General features: G+C 51.4%; 1 long non-coding RNA gene across 2 annotated transcripts in view; it reads right to left on the bottom strand.

Annotated features, from left to right (window-relative positions):
• LOC309860624 overlaps positions 1–26,735 on the bottom strand; it is a 35,000-nt gene extending 8,265 nt beyond the window's left edge. Inside the window, exons 1-2 of one of the 2 annotated variants that reach the window (XR_014309499.1) lie at positions 26,612–26,735; positions 20,916–21,054 (exon numbers count right to left, since the gene is read on the bottom strand). This is a non-coding gene — a long non-coding RNA (uncharacterized lncRNA). Of the gene's footprint in view, positions 1–20,915; positions 21,055–24,222; positions 24,291–26,611 lie in introns of those variants that run through there. The other variant, XR_014309500.1, reaches the window with a different exon arrangement.
• Positions 26,736–26,965: the final 230 nt, after the last annotated feature.

Raw genomic sequence — 26,965 nt, 5'->3', positions numbered from 1 at the left:
CTCAGAGCTAACACATTTAGTTCAGTCTCTGGTGGCCCATAAACCACAAAGGTCGTGACTTTCACATTCAGAAGAATGGGAATCAGGAATGGAGGTTGCAGTGAGGAGGAAAGCGCATAAAACAGCGTCGAGGAGACCGCGTGGGGGAAGCGGCCGGCTTGCTGGAGGCAGGACAGGGGCAAAGGGGATTCTTTTGTCGGCTTCTCATTATAGCTTCTTCAGCGAGCACTGCCTGGCTTGGTAACTGCCAGGAGCCAGTTTCTCGCTTGAATTTCTGAAAGGAGCAAACCCTTAGCTCTGGTGACGGGGGCACCACACACCAAGTAAGGCCTCGCCTCGCTTCTGGAGGCCTGAGCCACAGGGAAGGGCTGCGTGCCACGGAAAAAGAAGGCGGGGGTGGGGTGGGGATGTGCCCCAGTGCACCCAGCTTCTCAGCCATCAGAATGGTGAGTTACTGATTTCCTCCCATGCAAAAGGCTCTGTGAGCTTTCTAGATGCCACCTAAGGTCTGCAGGGGTCCCCAGGACCCTGAGAGCTAAATGAGATCGTTCTGGACTTGCACCCCAAGACCCGTGGAGGACCAAAGACTGGCCTGAGGGTCTGCACATTTCCAGGTGAGCCTTACCTCTTGGCCTCAGGTGCCCACTTCAGCTGAATCTGGGTTCATTGACAAACAGATATGCAGTCCCCCTGGATTTATCCAGTTACAAAATGTGGCCCCTTCCTTGATTTCTGCCTCAAGGTCTACTCACTCCAGAAGCACGTGTGGGAGTGGGGGACTTCGTTGAGCATCTTGCGGGAGCAGAGGGTCTATGTCACCACGGCTCTGACATGAGGATGTGGATGGTCTCGTTCATTAAAGGCCTTCCTCTGCTCGGCCCGCTGAGATTTGGAATTTTGGAGTTTTCCAGATCTGTGCTGTCTGGCCAGCTTCTACCTCTGCTCCTCATCATCTTCCCCTAGAAGGGTGGTTCTTAATCTGGTGTCCGTGGACTTCCAAGGTGTTCTGTGGGGTCTGGGAACTTCGATGGGAAGAAATGACATTGTTTTGCTAGCCTCCCAATGAATTTTAGTGTTTCCTCCCCTTGTGGGTGTAGGAAACCAATCCATAGTATTTGTGGTACCTGTGACTCTGTCCCCAGGAGAAATTCAGTTGTGTTTCTATAGCAGTACAGTTAATGCTGATCTTGAAATGTCACCCATGCTCTACTTTGACATGATGTTGGTTATCTGACTGCCCCTAGATTGCAGAAGATCTCAGTGCTCCTGTCTGCAGACGCTTACAAGTCATAGCTTGTCACCTCTGGAGCAACTCTGGACCCTAGTGGGTCAGCCACCAAATGACGGAGTCGTGTGTTCCCACAGTTGGAGATGAGCTCCATAAACTTTGGAGGATTCAAGGTGTTCCTTGTCGAGCAAGCTGGGAACTCTTAAAATAATTTTGCATCAATTTCTCTTTGTGAATCCACCCTTGGAACCATCACAATTAAAAACAAAGTCAACCGAGTGTCCAGCATGACGTGTGCATTGCTCTTTCCAAGACAAGCATGTCACATTGGCCAGGATCAAGCTGAGAAACAATAACCATCCTATGAATATGTCTTCAAAGAAATGAAACGTGAGTTAATGTTGCCTATATTTTAAATACATTGCTTTGTTATTTTCATGTGTTCATAAAGTAGCACTAAATTACCCTACCACAATTAAAAAAATATTTTGATAATTGCATTCTAATATAATTGGCTTTCTTTCTAGCCTATATATTTTGTTTCGGGAATTTACAAATATTAATCTAAGAAGGGGTCCCTAGCCTTCCCTAGATGGCTGGTGGGGTCCCCAGCACCAACAGTATAGGAATTCCGACTGTTTTTCCCTACCGTCGTGAAGAGGATCCAGCTGCTTTCAGCCTACCTCCTCAACATCACTAACCTCAGCCCTTCTCTGAGAAGGGTCCAGTTTCCACTCACTCATCACATCTGCTCCCCGAACCCTCACCACTGTCCGTCCTCATGCGCTGCTGAGGATAGCAGAAGAGAAGGGACACTGGGTGCCTGCCTCTCATATTAGGAACCATCAAGCCCATCATCTAGTAGCAGCAGCAAGATATTGTCATGTTCACCAAAAATGGGACCAAGGTGTAGGAGAACAGACCTCAAGTTTGGAAGCCGTGGTTTGTGTGGACTGGTAGAATTAGTTGTATTGGTTTCCTAGCTCCCCTCCTGCCTCAAGACTTGATGGCTTTTATAGTTCTTAGATGCCAAGTGGGTAGTAAGCTTCTGAAATCTTTTATCCCAGGAGAAAGGCTCAGGCTGAATGGTGAGAGAGGGAAGAAGGCTGGATTGAGCATCTTATCAGATGGACAGCTAGGGCTGCCACATAAAGGCACTCAACACATCGTTGAATTAGTGAACAAATGAATAAGGGAAGGAAGAAATGATTGACATGTTACTAAGGACAAGTATAGATTGGGAGGGATAGGTCTAAGGAGAATCAGCCCCAGATTAAACCCTCACGACATATATATTTTATAATGGGAAATTGATATCTTTTTATGTCTCTCCCCATTTCACCCAAGCATCACCCTGGACCATTTCTTTTCATCCCAAGAGAAACCCTACAAAACGCCTCCAGTGCACGGCATTCCTACCATCTTGCTGCTGCCCCAACAGACCGCGGCTGGTGGTCCTTGCACCTGTCACCCGCCGTGCTGTCTGTACGCCCAGCTCGGTGTGAGGCGAAGAAGGGGGCATTTGGCTTCAGGACAGAGACCACCAACCAAGGTACTGTCTCTGCAGGGTGGAGGTAGGAAGTCGGGCAGCGAGGCCTTCTGCTCCAGCAGGGACTGAAGCTGGAGGAGGAGGAAGGCGGGCAGAAGGAAAGAGAGGCTTCCCTGCATCTCACAGGGACAAACGGGATGGAGGATGGCTTGTCCGAGGACACAGACTCTAGAGCATCTCCTAGAAAGCAGTGTGAAATGGTTTCAGACCTCCCCCACCAAAAAAGGGAGGAAGGGCCTGCCTTTCTCTGGCTGAGACCCCCATCCCCACCAGGATATGTTTGAATGATACACTGCAGGTCTCTGGAAAAACCAAGCCTGGAAACTGCTTTGCTGAGGTTGAAAGGGAGCACGTGTCCAGGGAGTCGGAGCAGGAGGGCGGCCGGCTCCAGCAGGTCACTTCCCGACGGGATAGACTTTGGAGACTTGGGGTTGGGGGGAGATCAGGATCGCCTCCGGCCTCCACCTGCTGCCAAGACTGGTTGAGAACCTTCCCAGGACTGTCCTCGAGGGCTCTCAGGCTGGAGGAGGAGACTGCCGTTAAGATGGCTTGACATCTCACCTCCCACTCCAACTACATTCTGGCTAAACAAGACAAATTCCTGCCCCCTGCGCTGCCATGATCTGCCCACGATGATGACATCTATGAGGGGCACAGATGAGATAAGCCTCACCAGCAGCAGCAGAAACACGGATCTGAAAAGCTCCATGGAACCCAGGAGGGGGTGGGGGCTGAGCACTGTTCCTCCGCGGCATCTTCCTTGGGGACCTTGAATCCTCACTAAAGGTGTCTTTACCCACAAAAAAGAAAGAAAGAAAGAAAGAAAGAAAGAAAGAAAGAAAGAAAGAAAGAAAGAAAGAAAGAAAGAAAGAAAGAAAGGGTGCACGTTCACCCCCAAGAATCTTTTCAAGGTGGAGCTAGAGGCAGTGTCTTTAAAAGGGAAGCTATTCCCAGATCCGTAGAGATGGCTCTCCATAAGGTTGCTTCAGCAGTTATGGCGGTAATGAATCCAACGCTGAGCAAAGAAGTTTTGAGTTCTTCCTCTGTGCCAGACAGAGAGGGGCATCCACAGATGAGTCCACGATGCTGTTGCCCTATACCGGGAGATCCCATGTGAGCCCTGGAACCAGGCGATCTCAGCCCAAGCCCTGTCCACAGGTCTTTGAATGTACGTGCGGCCATCCATGTGACCTTGTCACCTGGTGTCTAGGACAGAAGTCCCTACTTCCTGCAGCCTTGTCTCCTGGCATGGCCATGCCAGTCTCCCAATCACAGGCTTTAGAAAGACTGGGTTTGGACATCTCCAGGTGTTTATTTGGTTTTTCCTAGTTCTTGGTTTTTAATTGGTTTCAGATGTGAGTACCCAATAGAGGCCCTGAATAAATAAAACAGATCATAAAATATGGCCAAGCAAAATGGGCGTGAGTAATCCCAGAGTGCATGGAAATGCACTTCCAGAAAGGCTCATAAATAATGAGGTGGAAACAGTAGTCTATTTTCTCTTTAATGGAAAGCCAATTAGGAACCCTCTCTGGACTGGAGGGAAAGAGCCAGGTTCCTTTGTTCTGTAATGAGGAGGTGGCCATGGGGTGTGTGAGGGGAGCCACTCGGCTTGCCAGAACAGGGCAGAGGGAATGCTGTGGTCACCGGGTCTGCCGGGGATGACGGGGCAGGAGGTTTGAGGCCTGGGCTTCCCATCCATCTCCAGCTTCTCCAACCCCTTCCCAGCTGAAGCAAGAAGATCTTTAGGCCCAAGGTGACGTGGGAAAAAAGTCCTACCAGGACTCTTTGGAGGTCCACAGCGCAACGCCTGTCACAGCGCTTCTGTGGAGAATGTTGTAGATGATCTCATCCCACCGAGGTAGAGGAGGGGTCCTGTGCCCTACTCCACAGAGGAGGGAATCAAGAATAAGAGAGCAAACGCCACTTTCCAAAGCCACTAAGCCGCAGAATTAGAAATCGGTTCTCTTTACTCTCCATGATCTCAAGGTGGCTGGTGGCCACCTGGGGACTGTGAGTGGGGAACCCAGTGGGCCTCCCCCTGGGAGTATGGGGGACGCAGTAGAGCATAACGGTGAAGAACACAGCTTCCCGCTCCTGTTGACCTGGGTGAGATTCTTTCTCTATTCCTTCATAGCCATGTGACCTTGGTCAAGTTTCTTAATTGCTAAGCCTGATTCTGCGTTTGTAAAGTAAGGCTGATGAACTTCGTTTCTACCTTATATGAAGCAGTCAACAGCAGCGATAGCAGTATTATTTTAAGAAGACTCTGTGGCCAGCTCTTTGGAAAAGCCATTGGTTCTCCGTGGAGTCCACCGTGGGCTTGGGAGTATCACTAGTTAGCTCACACTCTTATCATTGAGACAGCGCTCCCTGGAGTCTGGGACCCAGGGAGACAGCTGTGCATGTCTGGCCCCACCTAGCTCCAGGATCACCAAGTCTTCCTGAAGGATGGAAGGCTCTTCCGGGCCCACCAATAGCGAGGCATCATAGGAAACAGCAGGGTCTCAAAGCCAAGTCCGCTTGTGCGTAAGCTCTGAAAACAGAATTGGCAGCAGGTTTATGGAGGGAGGAGTCCACCAAGCATAGAGCACTGCTGGGGAGGAGCCTGGGCCAGGACTTTCGGCAAAGACCACCGCTAGAGAATCTGATGTTTTCACTCTTCATGAGAAGTTTTTTCAAAGTCCTGCTTCTCCCTCATTGGAATGGGCAAGCCATTGCTTATTCTTTGGGGAGATCCTGAGAAATCCCTTGAGAAGCAGAGAGGCAGAGAACATGAGGTCTCTGGAGATGACCACTGACGCTTAGCCCTCGCTGCACATGCAACGGGGGCAGCTCCCATCACCTGATGAAGGTCATCTGTTCTGCTGGACAGGGAGGGAGGGATGACATCTCTGGAACACACATGACGGACTGAGTGTGTTACTCCTCTCCCCATGACGGGTGCACTGGTATCCGTTGCACACATGGAGAATCTGGAGCTCAATGAGGTTACACAACTTTCCCAGAATGGGGCCTGGTATCTCTTGGGGTGTGAGGGTTGCCACAACAGAAACTCAATCTTTTTTTTTTTTTTTTTTAAGAGATTTTATTTATTTACTTGACAGAGAGAGAGATCACAAGTAGGCAGAGAGGCAGGCGGGGCGGTGGGGGAGCCCGATGCAGGGCTCGATCCCAGGACCCTGGGACCATGACCTGAGCTGAAGGCAGAGGCTTTAACCCACTGAGCCACCCAGGCGCTCCAACAGAAACTCATTCTTAAAAAAACAAAGAAAACTCAAGCATGCAGGCATGAGAGGCAGGAATGAGTTCCGCTTTGGGGCTGGAGGTGGTGGGGGCTGTCTGGGGTCACTGGGGCTCACTGGGGACTGTAGGCATGGTGTCTGAGCTCCGGCTTGTCACCCCACTCAAAATGTACCCTCTCGGAAGACAGACTCATGGGTTTAGATGGGTCACCTGACCATGTTCCTGGGCAGATAGGGCATGCCATTTGGAAAGTCAACCCCATGCAGCCCAGAGGCAACGGAAGAGGAGTAATTCCTAGGGAAAAAATTAGGGTGCTGTTACCCAAAGCAGGGGAAGGACCATTGTGCTGGTAAACTGGTGGTCACAACAGGTGTTTGCTGGTCCCAGCAGGTGAGTGGCAGAGCTGGATCCAGACGGGGTCAGTGACCCAAAGCCTCCGAGGGCTGCCCACCATGCCCACACGCCAGCCCGCCACCTTCGCTGGTCCTCACTTCTCTGTCCAGGCTTTCGGCTTCCTCTTTAGTGGGCCCCGTGATGGTGGCAGTGCCTGGGAAGGGTTCATGCCCTGCTGGAGAGGAAATCTCCACCAAGGGCAGTGTAGAGGGAAGTGAAAGACATACAGTGACAATTTAAGAGTTAGAGAGTGCCATGGAGAAGTGGGAAGGGCCTGTGGCTTTCTCAACGTGGGAAAATGACAAATCACTAGGGAGTTTTGTGGGGGAGGGGGAACGGACAGGGACCAAATGGGAGGGAGAATTAGAGGCAGGAACTGTTGGGATCATCTTATATTTAAAAGAAGCAGAGGTTTATCTGCTCTTTAAAAGTATTTTTTTTTCTCTTTAAAAGTATTTGAGGTGTCTTATGTTATAAAACATTTCATCAGGGGCGCCTGGGTGGCTCAGTGGGTTAAAGCCTCTGCCTTCAACTCAGGTCATGATCCCGGGGTCCTGGGATCGAGCCCAGCATGGGGCTCTCTGCTCAGCGGGGAGCCTGCTTCTCTCTCTCTCTGCCTGCCTCTTGCCTACCTGTGATCTCTGTCTGGCAAATAAATAAATAAAGTCTTAAAAAGAAATTTCATCAATAAGAGGGTTGAATTAGACATTGTGGGTTTTTTAAAGATGTGCAGAAGAGGATAGATATAATTGAAAACCTGTATTTAGGAAGTTTGAAATTTAATTTAGAGCTTCCTGGCCGCTAAGGCAAAAAGGGAAACATGATAGGTTATATAACTCTCATTGTCTCCTAAAAGGAAGTGAATCTGCAAGTCAGAAAACACGTTTCTCCTAAGTTATAAAAAGAAATTAACCCAATGGGACATTACATATCCGATGGAAAGATTTTCTACTGTCATTTTCCTGAGCATGAAAATCGCGATTTCTAAGGCCATGCTCATGTGAGTTGTTGAGAAAAGTGAAGTGTTTCTATCAAGCTTCCCTTTCGGGGCTGGAAGGTTCCCAGAGGTGTTGGAGTTCAGATGGCCCTCCCCATCTTCCCCAGAGTAGCATCTCCATGATACTCCACACACAATCCAGGGCTCGCTGGTCGTTAGGTCCTCTCCATGCCCTGTCTCTGCTCTGCCGGCCCAGAGGGGCTGGCCCCTGCAGGCTATGCCTCCCACACCGGCTCCGGGGTTAGGAACTGGGTTAGGGCTGGAGTGGCATTGGAGGGAGAGAGGATGCGGTAAGGAAGGACCACTGTTCATCTCCTCTTCCTCCACGGCTCCAGCTCTTCTGCATGGATGCTGTGGATGCGGCTTTGCCTAGATGCACCTGCTCAGCCTGTTAACCTCCCTGCCTCCCCCTGCCCCTCCGGCCGACGGTCCTGCAGCTCTCCCACGCTGTTCATCCCTAGGAGAACTCAGAGACTCCCGGCTGGCTTCTCAGCTGTTGCATCTTGCAGTCAAGCCCACCTGCTTTCTGACCATCAGGGGCTTCTGTTTCCCGGGTAGACCCTGCAGGTACCATCACTAACTGGCGATCCAGCATCAAGCTGCGCTTTCCAAGGACAACCCTCCTTCCCTCCCATGGGGGCAGCCTATTTCATCAGAAGGCAGGGCACCCAAAGGACATTTGAGCAGGGCTCTGGCATGGGGATAGGGCCTGGATGAAAGAAGGGGGTAAGAAGAACTTTTAAGCAGGGGAAGAAACTTACAAAGGTCTGTCATTTGTAGTGAGTGTCGCCGAGTTACAAGACCACGAGCTCTCTGTCTAGTTGGGACAGACCCTGTATCTATTCTGTAGACACGTTTTCAATGAGACCACAGCCCAGGATCGTGGGGAAACTAGGCAAGGTGTGGATGAGTGCAGGCCCTCAGGGAGCACCCTCAAACGACTCTGTCTGATACTCTGAGGGTTTTAAGATCGAGCCACAACTTCCCCAAACACCGCTCCAGTCCCAATCCCCGAGCATCTAACAAATTCTTTGGTCTGCTCTAGTTTCTAGTTTACAATTGCAGTCATTCATCTTAAGGCCTTTCTTCTAGGGGAAAATAAGATGCAGGAGGCCCAGCCCTGCACCCGGGAGGAGCCTCAGGCCCGCAAGGCTGCGAGCTTGACAATCCTGACTCGCCAGGATGGAGGAAAACGCTCAGGGGAACTGGGGGTGCCTTTGAAACTATTGGCATTTCTCTAGAAAGTTGGAGAAAAGGGCAGATGCACGGTTTTGCAGGGCATGGAGTCAGGGCTGGCTTCTGGGCGTGCCACCTGGACATACACACCAGGCCCCACGGTCTCAGGAGGGCCCTGTGCCTGGTTTAACACTCTGCTGCCGCCATCTTGAAATCCTTCATCGCTCTTGCACTAAAGACCTCAAGTTACCTGGCACTCAGTTTGACGTGAAACATGTCACGTGGGGGCCCCTCCTTATAAAAACAACACAAAATAAGTGAAACAAAATGAGGTACCTGGTCTTGGAGGGTACCATAAAGTAACTTAAGTTCCATCAGTTTCATAGAAAACCTACCCGTGCTTGGGGGTGGGTGCATGACTGTGGCCGGGAAGTCCTGGGACTCGGTGGGTGGGGGCGTCCAGTGGACCCATCTCTGCTCCCCCTTACACCTCAATTCTGCTTTAACCAGAATAGCTATACTTTGTTCTGAATTAGGAGTTTACCTTTAGGCTATGTGCTTTTTTTTTTTTTTTTTTAAAGGGTCCCATGACTCACGTAGTTAGAAAACCACTAGTTAGACAAACCACATCACACCAGGCTTTTTGTTGTAGAGAATTGTCTTATTTCAGAGGGCCCCAGGTGACCCGCTGACCTGGGGTGTCTCCAAGCCAGGTAATAATAGGCCATGCTCTAATCTAAGGAGACTCTGTTGTATTTGCAGAGAGCTTTGAAATGTTCTGGGAAAAGAGCTGATCAGATGTGCAAGGTATTATATTCACAGAGCGAAAAACCCTCCCAACTCTTTATAAAATGGATTAAGCCAGTTTCTAAGGGCTGCAGGTTTGTGTGATCTTAATCCTGCTCCGTTACTCCTGTCCTCCACCTTCCTCCTTTGTTTCTGCACCTTCCCTGCCGAGGGCTGGGACGCCTTCCGGGGCAGCCCCCTCCCCTCACCGGCTCTCCCCAAGGGAAGAACCGAGGGATCCCCTTGCCCTCGCACCCACCCCACCAGGGCTTCCTTTTTCTGTGGGCACATTTCACATTCACGTGCTCTGATCCGATGGTGGGAAACCCGAACAAGATATGGTAATTATGCTATTGTGCATTCAGTGACTCAGACCAGAGCAGCAGATGGGAAAAGTTGTGGATCACAACCCCATGCGATATTTGACAGAATATCAGTCAAATATAGTTCATTCGGCATCATGTTTCTGTCAGTCCCTCTTAGCTGAAGGTAATTTAAAGTGACAAGATTGACATCTGCTCTTTTCAAAAGGGGTGATACTTCCTTCAGGGCTGCACCCACCAATGGAAACCCAGTAGGAGCCCTCCACGGTCAAAGGTGGGTTCTCGGAGGTGGGACCAGCTATAGACCAGAAGACTCGAGTCTCTGCTCAAGACCTGTGTTGGTCAACCCGCTGGAGGTTCAGTCTGTTTTGCTCTGTTGAATAACGAAAGGGGTTACCGTGGGCATCAGCTTCCTAGAGAGGCCATCTCCACAAATGGGGTTTCAGAACTGAAAACTCGGCCTCAGGGCTCAGGCAGAGAGAGCCACACTGGGGGATGAATGTCCTTGTGTGAAGTCAAGTCAACTTCCCTAGCAGATGCGGGGAGAGCCAGCACCACCACCATTTGGAGTCTTACTAGTTACAGTTGCTGATGAGCAGATTTGTTTTCTATTTGTTCTTTCTTGGTTCCTTCCATGTACAAAGTCTCAGAGAAAAACACAACTTCTATCACTGGCCAATCTCACTGGCCCTTGTGACTTCTGAGGTTGCTTCATGCCAGGGCCCCGGTGGGTGCTGTCATCTTCAAAGCTGATGATGAATCTGAGAGCTCAGCTCCACCCAGCTTCAAACCAACACAACTATCTATTGGAAACTGAAGGTGGAAAGCTGGCTTTGTTCCTCTACCTCTGAGCCAAGTGGACCCATCCACAAACCACAGGGTGCCAACCATTGAAGAAAACCCCCACCTTTTGCCCTAATGAACTCTCCCATTTACCCTTCAAAACCCATCTCATTGCTCACCTCCTCCTGGGAGCCTTCCTGGACAGCCCCAGAAATTGTCACTGCTTTCCTCCTCAGAGCAGTGTCTGGCCCCTGTATATCCTTCTGTTTATGCACTGATCACGTCACATTACAACTAATTCTTTGCTTCTCTCATTTTTCCTCCTAGCTGTGGTCACCAAGCTTTCACAAATAAATTTTCACTGAATTAAATAATTGAATTCTTTACTGGATAAGGCAATAATCCAGTTGGCCTTATCTACAGTAAAGGTATGATTTCTTGTAACTCCAGCCTATGGAGAACACGGTTACTTCTTGTTTGTTTCTCAGTGATTTCTCATGACACCCCTTATACATGAGAAATCTCCCTTGAGGCCCCCTCTTTTTCCAGGGTCGGGTCAGGGTCATTTACCCCAAAGCCCCAGCTCTCTCTTTCTTCATGTCGACTTTTCCAGGGCCTAGGTGTCTTTTCTATACTTCCTGTCCACTAAGTTATCTGGGGCTCTCCAGATATATCAGATGCATCTGAGAAATGGACTTCAAAAAGACCCAGGAAGTTCTTCCCAGAAGGTTCCTTTGCTAATTTGCCTACATTACCCTCAGCAACCAGCCCTACATACCAAGAGGTGTGATGTGGGGAGGAAGAGCCTTTGAGGATGGGCATGGCAGTGGCTACTACTCAACTCATGTATACCCCTCATGTGATCCAATTCTGAACAGCAAGTCTGCCCCACGATGGCTTGTGGGCCCATCCGCAGTCATGTAAGTGTTGGTGAAATTGTTAACTTCCTCTACATTGTTCATCCAAGACAAATGCATTTGGGGTCTGTCCTCAGAGTGCTGCCACTTTCATGTGGGAGAAATCTGAGAAAATGGAAGGATCATTCTTTCTGTTTGTCCCTGCCTCACCCACACTTCACAATGCTGAGGTCTTCTGGTCCTTAGAGTATAAAGGGTATGAAAAGATCCTTTGGCCTGTGCATTTAAGGGATGACGGGTCCTGTTGTCATGACAACCATAGGATCAGGGCATCTCCTATAAGTGACAGCATGAGGTGGGTCTCTATGCCTGGGATGGCCATAGAGTCATCCTTGCCCAACCTTAATGGCTCCAGCTCCAAGGGCTTCTCACTAAAGGAGGAGCCTAAAGATCAATGGCAGCCCTTGTCTGAGGCTCACAAATGTCTGATTACTTAATTACGCCTGGCCACACAAAGAACTAGTTGGTCAGGTGCTCACAGTGACATTCTACCCTGTCTGTTTCAGAACTACCAGCAGCTGACCGACAAGGGCTTGAGAGAGCTGGGCCAAGGCATCAGGGAGAATCTGAAAAAGAAAGACAAACCTTCCATTCTTATGTAGGGGTGAGGTCTGGGAATGTTTCAGGGAAAGGTTGCTCTTCAAAAAACTACCCTACAGCTTAGTTGTCCCAGACAACAGCAATTTATTTTCTTATGATTTAGCAATCCGGACTGGGCTTAGCTGGGTGGTTCTTCTGTGTTGTTATCTGTCAAAACATCCAAGATGGTTTCTTTGAACTTGGCTTGCACTGCCTCAGCTGGCAGATATGTTTCTCCAGCAGCTAGGCACAGTGTCTGGCACCCAGAAAATTCTAGGAAAATGTTCAATGGTAGAATGAATCAATGAGTATACATAAAACCTGGGGTTTGTACAAAGGAACAACTGTTATCTTATTTGGAGGTGTGGGTTCCTGGTCTGGTGAATGGTGAGTGTTGTGCTAGGGAGAAAATTCTCTGGAGCCTTTGGAGGAGGCTCCCTGAGGACATCAAGATGGGGCCTGGGACCCAGTCCTTTTTCTTGGCAGCAAGTAGGGCCTGCCTACAGATCTGCCTTTGGGATCTGCTCACACTGTAAGAACATGGATAGGTGGAGTGACCCAGTGGCTTTTGTCATTTCAGGGACAAGAGGGAGATTCTCCTCATTCCTGTTTCCTGACTGGAACTAGAAATTTGAATCCCACTGTGGCTTGAGTTTCTGTCTGCCTCCGAATGATTTTTGAGAGGATGGAGAGAAGAGATGACGAAGAAGAGAGTGAGAAAGTTAGGGGTTAAGAGGGAACTCTGGGGTCTGATGACAAATCCTGGAAAATCGCATCTGCCTGAGTAGACGGAGGCCTCTTGGCAGACAGGCAAAGGAAACACAGGATGATGCTTCTCTGGAGACTCAAGGGACAGAGAAACCGGTCCACTGAAGAAGAAGCTATCCAAGGGTCTGAAACCTACCCAGAGGGAGGAGAGACCCCCCTTCAGTGGCAGAAAGCAGTGGAACAGCAGAAGCAAAGTGGAACTGGAGGAAGTAAGCCAGTGTAAGCCATTTCTTTCACGTCCATGGACCCGCTGACTGCAGCAGCTCCCTCCCCGCCCCATGCCAAATGGCCGCCCCTTAGTGTCTCATTGCTGCTGGAAGCAATCACTACACACTTAGTGGCTTCTACAACACAGATTTGTTTTCCTATGGTTCTACAGGTCAGAAGTCTGAAACAAGGCATCAACAGAGCCATGTTCTTTCCAGAGGCTTCAGGGGGAAGACCTGCTTCCTGGCCTTTTTCAGCACCTAGAGGCTGCCAGCACTCCTCAGCTCGTGATTCCCGTCTCCAATTGCTCCCACTTCTTGTTCCACTGTCACACTTCCTTCTACTGGCTCTTCTAAGGACCTGCCTCCTTCTCCCTCTCGCAGGGGCCCTTGTCATTCCACTGGGCTACCCAAATGATTCAGCTCCCCATCTCAGGATCATTGGCTTAGTAACACTTTCTGGATCCTTCTTCCCATGAAAGTAACATAGTCACAGATTTCAAGGGTCTGGAAGGCCATTCTTCTGTCTACCATAGTAGCGTGAAAGTGGGGGGGGGGGTTGGGCCTGAGAAGGCCACGAAGGACACCATGGAAGATTGTGAACTACACGGGACCAGCGAGGACCTGAGAAAATTGGGGCTGGGGCTGTAAGATGCAGAACAATCCTTGGTGGGCACTCAGAACAAATACCACTATCAATGTCACCCACATATTTCCATATATTCAAGGCCGCTGGGACTTGAAGAGAGCAGCACTATTCAGGACCCTGTCACCTAACAGACCCCACTCTTCCCGGCCTGCTGGGATGAAAACAGGTCACCCTGGAGAAATCAGTGTCATCCTGAAAGCCTGTACAATCTCTTCCTTTTTCCGGGGCTGAGCCTGTCATAGGAAAGGGTAAGACTACACTGCAAAGATTTGTTACCTTCTGATAAACACAAAACTCCAACTTTCCTGAGGGTTTTGTATTATACAAAACAAGAATGTTTTTGTTTTTCAAACATAGAATCATAAGGCATAGGCTTTTGCAAACTATGCTTCCCAGAGAGCCCAATAAGATATGCCAACTGGTGAGACCCCCTGAACCAAAGAGTATCTAAGGTCTCTTCCTAATTAGATTTTCTAGAACAACCTGTTCGATATAGAAGACCCTAGCCAGCATAGTTTTAAATTTAAATGACAAATTTCTTCAATCACACTAGCCATGTTTCAAGCTCAATTGTCATGTGGTATTACACTGCACAAATGAGTTCTATTGGACACTCTCATGGAGAGTTCTACCGGACGTGATCATGGAAAGTTCTATTGGACCGTGTGTGCTTGTGCCCACCCTCCCATCACTCCTTCTTGGGCAAAAGTAAGTCATTTCTGGGGCACCTGGGTGGCTCAGTGGGTTAAAGCCTCTGCCTTTGGCTCAGGTCATGATCTCAGAGTCCTGGGATCAGGCCCCACACCAGGCTCTCTGCTCCTCAGGGAGCCTGCTTCCTCCTCTCTTTCTGCCTGCCACTCTGCCTACTTGTGATCTCTGTCTTTCAAAAAAATAAAATCTTTAAATTAAAAAAAAAGTAAGTAATTTCTCCAGATTAACGAGGTATCCATTTTCTTTTTTTTTTTAATTAATTAATTGAGAGAGAGAACACGCCAGGAGAGGGGCAGGAGAAGGATAGAGAGACAATCCCAAATAGACTCCATGCTGACTGCCCAGCCCAAAGCAGGGCTCTATTTCACCACTCGGAGATCATCACTGGAGCCAAATCAAGAGTAGGATTCTCAGCCTACTGAGCCACACAGGTGCTCCGATGACAAGTCCATTTCTATAAGATGAGTCTTACTATGGCCCTCAGGGGGAACTGTGTTTTGAGAGGAGACCAGGAAAGCCCTGGTAATACAACACACGCTTCGCTGTCTTAGGAAATCCTCCCAAAGTAAATGGAAAATAGGGTGCAGAGGATTTGCTTATTTCGGTAGGTCAACTTTCCTGCCCCTGAAACAAATTCCCTTCATGCCACGCTCCGCTTCATGCTCTCAACTCTTCTCCAGAAAGGACACCAAGGTCCCCCTCCTGCCCTCTGGGGAGCCGCTCCACCCTGGGTGAACCTGGAGCTGGTGAGAAGGGACATGTCCCTGACTTCCCCTCCTCTTGTGCTGAGGCACATCCTCCTGCCCTGTGCCCAGACCCTCAGCTGCCAAGGGGCTCTCTGAAAGGTGAGGGCGGGAGGGGGTAGGGAGGGGACTTTCTCCTGAATGCAGGTCACTGCGCTCCCTGGCCAGAAGGACGCAGAAGCTTAAGTTAATTCTGAGAACACTTCTCCAGAGCCAGGCATAGGTGAAATTCAGGCAGGCTCTTTTTTGGTGAGGGAACCGGGATCCCAGAGAGTAGGTGAGGCAGGGGCATTTGGGGACCACAGCCCCGCCCCCTCCTGCTGGGAAGCTAATCTGAACCAACCAATGGGAGAGGGCGCTGCCTCTCAGGCTCCAGCCAGTCAGCTGGCGAGATGTGCGCATGCTCAGCCCTAGCCTTAGCAGGGCTCTCTCTGTGTTGTGCTGGGATCGAAGGGCTTTCGTTGGGGGCTTGTGTTAGGCTGGCCTGGACAGGGGTTGCCGGTGGGGTGGGCAGGGTTCCAGCCACTCCCTTCTCAAGCCAAGCCCCTGGCGCAGGAGGACCCCACAGAGCAGGGGCAGAAGGGGGGGCTCGACCTACCATTCTTCAAACAAGTCACCCAGGACACTCCGCAAAGCTGCCCCTTTGCCTCCAGCAGGGAATAATGAAAATGAACTTGTCATTTTCCTGAATGGACATATTTTTTGGCTGACTCAGACTCTTCTAGAGATAGTATTAGTGAGAAGTAAGTGAAACTTCAGTAGGAAGAGGAACAAAAAGGCTCTTATTCCCCAAGATGGAACTCCAAAGTACATTTTGAGCAGAAAAACCTATTTGAACGGTTCCTCCTGCCTTAAAAAAAACAATGATAAAAAACCAGATAGTAATTGCGGTGTCATTAAAAACAATGACAACTCAAAGCGGCATGTTCCCATTTCTCAAAATTTTGCACTGCAATGTATGGCAAGGGAAAAGCCAGAGTGCCTCTTGACTCCAGGATATCAAGTTCTAAATTTTCTATGATTCCATGTATTTTCAGCTATAAAAAGAATAGCATCAGGTTTTTTGGAAAAGGAGGGAAATAATATATTGATTTTATTTTCCCCTTCTCCTATTCATGACCTCACAGCATCTCCTAATGACAAGAACCAGGCTTTAACTTTGGTTTCAAGTTCAGCCCAAGTTTGGAAGTTAAGATGGAGACTTTGCAGTTCCTATCTTTGGCAGAGAGGGGATGTAAAAGAAAAGAGAGAAGGAGCTGGGGAGAGAAAAGGGGCTGGTGTTTGCAGAGGCAAACAAACCAGGCAGCACCAGGGAAAGTTACATTTGGAAATGACCTTGGAAGAGGACCTGTCCAGAGGTTCTCAAGCTTTTTATCAATTTGTCTGTCTACCTAGCAGCAGGACTAGGCCCCCCTCCCCCTACCCTGCATCTTTTTTCAAGTGACATCGTAAGCAAAGGCACAGTATCTAAAACTGATAAAAGTAGAGTGTCTCCCAGAGCAGCATGCCTGGGCATTCCTCCATACTTTCTTCTCCTGAACACCCCAGGCTCCTAAATACACCAAGGGCAAACCACAGATCCAACCCAGGTCCTGAATATGCTGATGAGGAAGCCAAGGTGCAGAGAGGGGAAGTAATTCACGGGAGAAGAGATGGAAGTTTCTCTTAGATGACGTGATAAAGACCTAGTAGAGACAGGCCTAGAAACTTGGAAATGAAGTCAGGTGGGGGGTGGAGGTTAGTAGAGGTAGGGATAAAATAGCTGACCATGAGATGGCCTTGAGGAGTTGACTGTATAGATTGTGCAGAGCATTGTTTGGGGGAGCCTGGAGACCTCACAGGCTCCCCATGTCCCTTCCTTACTTGTCACCAGCTCTTCCAATTCCTGTGTCCCCCACACAGAGATGGTTATAACTTACACATTTGACAGAGGGAAAGAGGAACAGATACCAATGGCAGTGACTTTAGAAAGTCTTCTAGTCATGGGGGACCTGGGGAGGGCAGTCAGGTTAAGTGGCTGACTCTTGGTTTCGGCTCAGGTGGTGATCTCAGGGTCATGGGATCGAGCCCTGCGTTGGGCTCTGTGCTGAGCCTGGAACCTGCTTCAGACTCTCTCTCCCTCTGCCCCTCCCCTCCACGCTCTCTCTCTCTCTCTCTCTCTCTCTCTCTCTGTGTCCACAATGAACTAATTAATTAAAAAAAAAGAAAGTCGCCCAATCATTAATTGAGAGCACCATTGCAAATTTGTTGCATACGATTCTTCACTTTCCTACTATACCCATGACAGGCATTCCTAATCAATCATAGCACCTTTTTCTGCTGAGCCAAGATACAACCTCACAATTATTTCCAACCCAGCACTCCAGACCACCATCACCAATTAATCACGATCTGGCTCATCAGATGAAATTTCTTTGCTCTCCCCAGTTTGTGGATGTGAAAACAAGCGCATTGTGTCTTGTGCCCTGGTGTCACGGCCACACATTTTGATGGCCTGCATGTCAGAAAACAAGCTTGGAACTGCATTTCTCAGGATTCTTTTGCCTGTGTAAGTTCAAGTTAGAGTCCACCAGTGAGGCATTCCTGCAAGAATTGGGGGGTGGGGGACAGCTGGCCTTCTCTGGTGGCCGATGCAGCTTGATGCCTGGGTGAAACTTAGACTTGAGCATTGCATGCCGGGGAGCCGCGGGCTGCTGGGGATGGTGGTGGCAGCAACTGCTGACATTTTGGGGTCCTTTGCAGTGTCCTAGAGATCTCCTGTCAATCACCCACTTTCTGGTGGCCGCTGGCCTGAACTTTGCTTCCCCTGGTCTCTCCAGCAACCATGCAAGACGCAAGTCTCCAGTTTCCCACAGCTAAGCCCTTCCTACTTGGAATACCTAGAGTGACTTCTGTTTTCCTGACGACCCCCCCTCTCCCCCAAGTGACTGCAATATTATTAACACCTTGAGGGTGAGGAACAGAACTTGGCAGCAGGATCAACTTTCCCCGTCCTTGCTAAACACCAAAGTCAGATTCTTGTTGAGTTTAACCTTCCTGTCTTCTATGTGATTTCTGTGGTCCACCTACACAGGAGGCAGAAAAGGAAGCAAGGGGAGAGAGAGTTCCAGAGAATCAGAAGAGTGGCTTCATGGAATTTAGAGTCAGAAGGACCTTTATACAGAAACAGAAGGTCTCGCTTCATGTGACTGATGGGTAGGACTGAGGCCAGGAGCATTCCTCTCTGAGCTGGGGCGAGAACCCGGGCCGGCTGACCTGGACCAGTTCTCGTTCTTGGCCCCGAGAGTCTCAAACAAGGGGACTCAAGTGAGTTTGCAAGTTAGGCAGAGCCAAGCCGAAATGTATCCCGGAAGAGGCTGGCCGCTTTGATGTGAGGTAGTAAACACCTGGCTGGAACAGGAAGCCAAGGTGAGTGGGGAGATGGCACGTGAGTTTTCTGCTCTGCCCTGGGGAGGCAGGCAGCACGGGGCCAGTCTCATAACAGCATAAAAACACAAAAACCACATTGCCCTCATCCTTACCCGACCATGGAAGCCCCATCATGTTTCCATCTGTTAACAGGCAGCTCATCTTCAAGAAATTCCTGTTTCTATGTCTGACTGTTGGATACTGTATCATGGAGTCGAAATGAACTGTGGTGTTTCCCTGTCGCAATCATCCTCCTGCTTCCCCCATCAGCTTTGGGGTGGTGGCCATGTCGGTTCAGATTCCTGGTGGCGAGTCACCACCTTTGCTGAGGAAGAATTTTCTGGAAGACCAGGAGGGCAGCAGAACTACACTTGGGCCACTATGCCCTGGACAGTGGCTGTCCCCCAGGCGTGTTGCCAGGTCCTGGGTGCGCAAGATCTGATGGCTGGCACGGCCCCGGGATGCTGGACCCCTTCTAAGGCTGCTGCCTCTGAACGTGGCTGTGGCTGCCACAGGTACTTGGAGAATGAATTCTTCACCCACTTTCTATTTTGAGTTGGCAGCTCCAGGTTCATTATCTGCTTGGGGCATCTGGAGAGGCCGGATGTCCACTTTCCCCCAACCTCTGGCATCTTTAGCTTCCTCTAGCAGCTAAAGGGGTCCTCTAATGGGTTTTGATGGCTGACTGGTCCATGGCCAGTACCCATGGTGGCTTCCATCTTCATGGTGTGGCTTCAGAGGCCCCCTTCTCTCCTTCTGGCACTGCTTCCTTTTACCCAAGAAGCTTTCAGGCAAAAGCTCATGTTTTTGGGGTTTCTCTGGACTTAGCCATTCCATTGTTTTCTCCTCAGTGTGAATGATCGGCAAGTGGGTTATTTTCCAGAGCGCCCCCGTCTGGCCCTCTCACGCGGGACACTGACCTAACTTTTTGTGAATGCCATCTCATGGTGGGATGTCAGCCACCGCGTCAACCCGTGGGGAAACGACACTCGCTTCCCCGGAGAGGGGGGGCCTGGGTTGGAGATGCTCCCAGCTGTGGCTGTGGAGTCTTCCAGCTTGTCTTTCCTCCCCCTGGGGGAAGACCTGGGGTGAAGCCTGTTCCGCTGAGGCGCCAGACTCTGCTAGGGGGACATGCCGATACATGTCCTCCTGAACGATTTCTGAACCGTTGGCAGCTCGGCCTGGCGGCCGCACATTCCCATTGTCACCACTGGTGCTGGCTGTCAGTTTCTGTTTGCGGCACATTTCCCAGGCACTAGCCAGTGTGCTAAGCATCCAACCCAAATTAGCTGCTTTAATCTTCTCCACTTCACAAAGAAGGCAACGGTCGCCTATGCCACACAGCCAGCCTGGGGCTGGGGTCGGAACCCAGGCAAACCCAGTCTCTTCCTACTGTCCGAGGCTCTTTCCCCACAAGGCAGCCCCCTTCCCAACCTTCTCCATGAGCTCTACAAGGAGATGGAAAATCATCTCAGGTTCACTTTCCCCACAAGGCAGATGCTCCCAGCCCCTGATGGTCAGGACACCCAGATAGTCTGACTGCTCAGGGTTCCGACACTCTTGGGCAGGTAGGCAGTGGGGTGGCTGCCCAGCAGGACACAGAGGGAGGGACAGAACCTCACCAAGTTTTACCTTTTAAGTGCTAGGAAGGCACTAGGAGCTTTTCTTACACTTGCACCGTGGAACTAAATGAACCAACCAAATGAGGAAAGCAAGGCTATTTATTCTGAGCTTACTACAGCAAGGGAGTCAGCCCCCACCCCAACCCCCTGCACTCTGGCAGACACTCAAAGGCAGGCAGAGGAGTGGGAAAGCTTTTTAGAGGAAAGGCAGAAGTTTCGAGTGGGCCCTGACTGGTGGCCCTCGGCCTGGGGAAGCTGTGGGGGGCGCTCACAGGAAGCAAGCAAGGCATCTGATGTGCTTGGTTAGGGTACATAGTTTGGCTTTCCCTGGATGGTCCTAAGTTGGAATCAGGGATGACCACTAGGGAGGCTCTCAGTTATTACCCGAGTCCTGATTCTTTGGGGCTGATCGTTATAGATGTTCCTGTTTAGCTCCCTGGACTGTCACCAGAGATAGTGGCCAGGCTTCCTGGGCTGTTGGTAACAGGTAAGGGGGCACTGTGTGCTGTGGATCAAAGTTCTCTTCTTACTTGCGGTCATTGTGCCTTTGCATTTTTGGTTATACGTAATCCTCACAGCAGCCTATCCTACCAATGAAGAAACTGAGGTCCAAGGAAGTCAAGCAACGTGCCCCAGCTGACTCCCTGACTCCACGTTTGTCCCTTGTTTAACCCGAGCACCAGCCAGTGTCCTTCCAGACACAAATCAGATGGCATCTTTCTTTGGCTTCAGCTTCCCAGTACTATTTAGCTCCTTTCTCTTAGAAGGCGATCATGTGGCTTCTCTCCCTCCCCTGCCAGACTGAAAGCCCCACCAGGGGAGCAGACTTACCCTGTTCTGTCGTGTTCCTCGTGTCTGGTCCGTAGGACGTGCTCCGTAAGCACCTGGTGATGGAGTCGGTGATCTTTGACTCCGTCCTGCCATGACTGCTCTTCATGTTCTTGAGACAGTGCTTGGGCTCCTCCCTGACCTGTGGCCAAGAGAAAGGGGGACCTCAGAGCCAGGCTTACGCTGTGACTACAGGGGCTGCCTGTGGCCCCTCACTTTGGGGTGAGCTGGGCCGTGACTGAGCAAGCAGCCCCCTGAGGAGAGCCTGTCCGACAGCAGGTGCCCCAGGTCACTGAGGGTCACACGGATCCTGTCAGATACTGGGGAGAGTCTTCCAAAGTCACATTTGCCACCATCCCTGCATCATGGTCCAGGAAGTGAGGCTCAGGGAGGTTAAGGCCTTCATCGGAAGTCCCTGGCAGTGCGGAGACGAGTTGCGGTTTAGCCCAGATCTGCCCGCCTCTAGAGAACATGCTTCCGCCTGACGCCTGAAAACATCACGAGCTACCCCCGCTGCCCCTCAGCTCCCTCCTGTGTCCTCCTCCCCACCCCCCCCAGCTGTGTGTCATTAGGAGGGGGGCGTCTCCAGGTGGTGGCACCAAAATACTGGATGCATTACATACAAAGTAGTTGAGGAGAGGAAGTCTGCAGAATGGGATTGTTCCCAGTTGTGATCTTCACGACACGCATGACATAACCTCATGCAGCTCATAAGCACTTTTTAACTTTCAGCACCTCCAGCGGGTACCATACCCTGGCGTCTGCCCAGCCTGTCCGTGCAGGAGGCTCAGCTCCTGGGTCCCTGGAACCCCAGCAGCTGCCTGGACTGGGCTCCAGCTCTGACCCTAGGAAGATGCCAGGCTTGTCCCAAGGCCTCCCTGGGGATTGGCTCCCCTACATGGACCTCACTGGGCAGGGCAAGGAGGGGTCCTGGCTTCGGAGGCTTTGCCCGGCTGTCTTGAGTTTGTCCCGCCCAGGGCAGGACTGGTCCTGTGACCACGGGAACAGCCACAGAACCCTGGGGAGAGGAGGAAACCCTCAGGGCCATGGCCAGGTTGCTCACCCGTGCACCTAAGCTTCAGCGGCTCAAGTGACACATGCTGGGGACACTTGCTACTGACTTGGTCCCTTCATGCTGTGTGACTTTAGCCTCAGCCCTTGTCCTGGGCTGGGCTGGGCCCTCCCTGACACCCCCCCGCGCCCCCCGTCCTCACATGGTACCCTTTCTCAATGACCCTGAGACAGCCCAAATTCAGATGGCTGTTTTGACTACTTCAGAGACAAAACCCAAACTCTACAAGGCCTGTGAAGCCCCCAAATGTGACTTCAGGGTTGTCTGTGGCTGGGATTAATCTACATGTCTCTAGGGATGTGACTATGAGAGAGCTGCTTGACCTTTGTCCCCCAAACCAGTGGCTCCTCCTGGGGAGTCGTTCTGCTCACCGTCTTGCAGGCCAAGCCCTCCCATTTTTGCAGATCTGCAAACTGAGACCCAGAGGTGAGAGCAACTTGCTCGGGGTCCCATGGCTGGACCAGAGCCAGAAGCTGGTCCCGGGATGTTGGAGGCCCAGGATGGCACTCTCTCCATGATGGCTGGGGGCTCTGAGTTAGACAGTACTGGCCGGGTTCCTCTCACCCGTGGCTGGACATCAGGGAGTCAACAAGAGTTGTGGTCTTCAGGGCCCTGCTCAGCAAGCCAGCAAGTGACTGAGTACGGTGTGTCTTTGACATCCATAACTGTCCCTGCTTAAGACTTTCTACCCTCTCCCGCCAGATTCTTGATCTCTTTGACCCCCAGCAGCAAACTTTTCCTGAGACGGTTGCTCACCTGGAAGCCACAACTGAGAGCCACGGCTCGGGGTAGGGTACCTCCTCTAACCAAGGGAAGAAAGCCAGGACGGTGGCGTTCCTGTACCGGCCTGAAACCACTGATCCCCACCACCCTTTGGATGTCCCTTCTATCCAAAGTCAAGTGCATTTCATTTTGCAACTGAAATTTGACTCCATTTTAGGGGAACCAAGGAAGAAGACAGACCCAGGTCATGGTCTCCCTGGCCGGACTCCAAACATGAAGTCTTGCTGGTTTGTGCTGATGTCACCCAACCAAGACTTGATGCGAAAGTGGGAGAGAAAGCTGCAGGCTGGGGGAGGGGTGGTGTTTGCTGGGAGCGGGGAAGGGAGGAAAGATGAAGGTCTGCTTGGTAATATTGGAGAAGGGAACATGTGGGCACTGGACCGAAAGTCAGGAAACGGCTGTTCTATTTTTGGCTCAGAAATCAGCGTGCTGGGTGGCCTTGAGCGGGTCACTTCCCCCCTTCGAGCCTCAGTTTCCTTATTTTAGAAAACCAAATGGAGGATCTCCAGGCTCCTTTCTGTTCTAAAGAGCCTCGGATTCGAGCTCGGTCCTGGGCCATGAGTGAAGAAATGACTCAGTTTCGTTTCATCACTTGGGTCCCTCCGCGCCTCCCAGATGGGGCTGGGAACAGGAGCGGACACTCATCGGGCCAGCTAACCTGGGCCCCAGCGACCGGCCAGCAGCCTGGGCCGTGGGCAGCCTCTGCCGAGGAGGGGAGAGGGGTGCGGGCGGACAGGCGGGACAGGCACTGAGTCTGGGCACCCCAGGGCGGGGACTGGCGCCCCGGCCTCAGTGTGGATTCAGGCTTTCCCGTCAGCTTCTCGAGGCTCGAATGTCATGAGATGCTGCTTTTGATCAATGGAAAACAGGGAAAGCAACAAATAATAACATCCATTTGCTGGTAATTCCAGTCATTTGTGGCATTTAATTAGCATAATTGACCTGAACCGGACCTTTTTCTCCACCTGAATTTAAAAATCCATCACTGCTCCCCTACCCCATGACATCTGAGAAATTTTCTTTTTTTTTTAATGAGGTTTTAACTAAAGCCTAATATCAAAACACCATCTAATACTTTTATCTCATTGAAGACATTTGATGCTTATTAAAATATTATTGCTTTAAGGCTTATTTTGATTTTTTGCCCAAGAGTGTAGGCAGAGCCTTGGTACTCAGATAATAACAAAGAAACCTTAAACATGAAGAAAACACATGAAAGGTAATATGTTCCCCATTAGTCCCAGTATCATTTCCCCAGGATTACTGCTTTCCAAATATAGCATTAGTTTAAAAATAAAAAGCCGTTTACAGTAATGGGACACTTGCTAGTACTTCAGAGCATATGGGCCCTCCAAGGGGCTTGGATGACAGCTTCATTAAGAGGGACTGCAGGGGAGTCTTTTAAAAAAGAATCCCAGCATGCCTACTCAAAGGCCCCCCAGACAGGCCACCAACCTTGACCCAAGACCCGTGTCAAACCAGCCTCTTAATTCCTCTTTCCGAATGGCTTTCCCTGGTGCGCTGTTGGTCCCAGAGATGAAAACATTTGGGAAGTTGACAAACAATCAGTTGGGCGCCACCTGGGAGAAGGAACATCCCAGAACTCTGCATTGTGGCCTCGCATGCCATCCCTGGGGAAGGGGTCCTTTTGGAGGTGGGGGTGTCTTCAGTTCTGGGAGACGCAGGGGAAGTAAGCTCAGATGGGAGGATTTGAGGCATTCAGGAAGTACACGTGTCCTGTGTACAAGTTTGGTTCATCTGGGCCAGACATGTCACTGTTTTGGCTAAGGATCTCTCAGATCCATTTTCAGGGGGATGAACTCATCTAGCTAAGGGACAGGACAGTCCCTGTAGGTAGACGGGCTCCCTCAAGTGCGGGGAGGGCCACTGCCGTCGGCTTCCACCGGCTGGCCTGCGTCCAGCACCCACCGGAAGCGTCCGGCTCACAGAGGGCCCCTGAACAGACTCATGTTACACGTTTGCTATTTTGGTCCAACAATGCAGGCCCCTTCCGGTATTGGGAGCTGGTCTCCTGGCACTCATCAGGCACTCGGCTTCGAGAGGCCTCAGGGAGCCAGGGAGCAAGCTTCCAGCTTGAAGGGAGGGAGAAGGTCTCCTGGTTTTAAATGCCCGCTCCATGCCAACCATGTCTTGTTGTCAGCAGAGAGGGGACGGTCAAGAGGGAGCGATGAAAGCGAACGGAGAGGCGCTAACAAGAGCCGGAATGGATTGCTTCGAAGCCTGCCTTCTCCCCAGAGGCAGGTGGCATTGCTCGCCCACCCCCCGGAGGGGGCTCTGCTCCACCAGGCCCTGCCTTTGCCACGGGGCGGGCTCCTCACTTGCAAGCCGGTCAGGGCTTGGAGGTGGTGCCTCTACGTCTACTTTGGAACGTTGGAATTTGGACCTCCTGGTCTGACCTCGTCTCGTGATCGCTCCTGATGCTCTAAATTCCTCCTTCAGGCCAGGAATTGCTCGTTCCCCTTTGCACTCGGAGCCCAGCGGCTGGCCCAGAGCAGCCATGGGTGTGAACCGACAAAACAAGCCCCCCCTGGCTAAGAGTCTCATGAAAAGACCCACGGCCTCCAGGGCGGGGCCAGGCAGCTTTTGTTTACGGGGCAGTCACCGCGGTCCAGGGTCAGAGCTGAGGGCATGACACGGTTCTCCCGTCCACTCCCGACCCCGCCACCCTGACCCAGGGTAACCTTGCCAGGCCTCATTTGCAGGGAAGGGAACTGAGGCATGGGGAGGTGGGTGTACTGGTTTGAAGTCACATAGCTGGTGGGTGTGGCCATCTCTCTCTCTCTCTCTGTCTCCTCTCCCAAGATCCCAGGCTGCATTCCCAGCAGGGGCTCCAAAGCCCCCTGGAGGGGTGGCAGATGGAGTCAGTTCCTTTGGAACAACACTTCCCTTGGTGTCACTGCGTTTCTCTAGGGACTCTCCTTCCTTGGGAGATGGTCCTGTCATGGGAACTGAACATGCCACCAGTAGGCAGCTTCTCTTCGAGGAAGCAGGGACAGGAGGGGGACCTTGAAGGAGCAGCAGCAGACCACCAGGGGAGGCGAGAGGAGGCCCTCCAGGTCTTGGGAGTGGCGCACACAGGGTGTGTTGGTGTGTTGGACGCGGGGGGCCGGGTGGTACAGAGTTGGTATCCCCCAGATGAACTCTTAGGGATGAGCAGAGGCTGCTGGGAACGCCAGCCTGAAGAGGATTCAGAGGAAGACAGAGAGCCAGGATCGATTAGCGAGGTCGGCCTGGAACGTGGGAGGAAGGGGGTGACCTCCTGCTACGGGCTTGTCATCCCTGCCATCAGGAGTGCTTAGAGGACAGAAACACGCGTTAGCTCTTTTGACCTCCTGACAGATCCTGATTTGGGGGTAAAGGGAGGAAGGTGCTGCTATTTCCTAATTTCTTTTTCGTGGACAATTTCCGGCTCACTCGGACTCACCGGGGGCTGATACCAGCGGGGTTCCCGTATCTGTTCCGCAGGACCCTCACCTGCCGGAGCCTGGCTGCCTGTCTGGCAGGATAGGCAGGGGTCCCACCGTCCCGGGAGGGCCCCGGGTCGGGCGCGCCGGCACAAAGTTCCACGGGCCTGAGGAACACCCTCCTGCCTCCTGCATTTCAAGCGGGTTCCAATGGCCCCTGCTGGGAGATGCCCCATTTCTGCTGAGTCAGGGCGATTTTAGACTCGGCTCACCTGTAGTGAGGGGGCTGCTGAGGACTCATTACCATACTGGACTTGGGGGCTGCCCGCGGAGGGCAAGGGGACAATCGGCGAGCCAGAGGTTATGACTTTTGATCTAAGCGATGGCTTTGAAATATTTAAAACTCCCCTGAAACCAACCTGGGTCAGTGCTGTCCTTCATTCTTCGGAGAAAGTGAAAAAGCCAGTCCGGGAGGAAGGAGGCTCCGGGCCGCTGGGCAGGCTGGGAGATCCACGGGGCCTTTTGGCGAAAGTCAATGAAGCGCAGGTGAGAGCCTGAGCGTACGCAGGTGACGGGGCTCAGGCAGGGGACAGGCCCCCGTGGTCTAAGTTCCACAGGGCCCCTCTCCAGCCAGAGCCCCGGCCGGCCAGGGGTAGAATGACACTGCCCAGGTCTCGAGTCCCTTTCCTGTTTCCCGTGTTGTATCTCCCCACCTCGTGAATGTCACCTGACCTACCAGTGTGGAAGGCTTTGGAGGTGTTGAACTTGCCCTA

Source organism: Mustela nivalis (genome assembly GCF_964662115.1).
Source record: "Mustela nivalis genome assembly, chromosome: 2".
In the NCBI taxonomy this organism is placed as follows: Eukaryota; Metazoa; Chordata; class Mammalia; order Carnivora; family Mustelidae; genus Mustela; species Mustela nivalis.
Note: the sequence above shows the minus strand (reverse complement) of the source record. Positions and strands in the feature narration are given on the sequence as shown.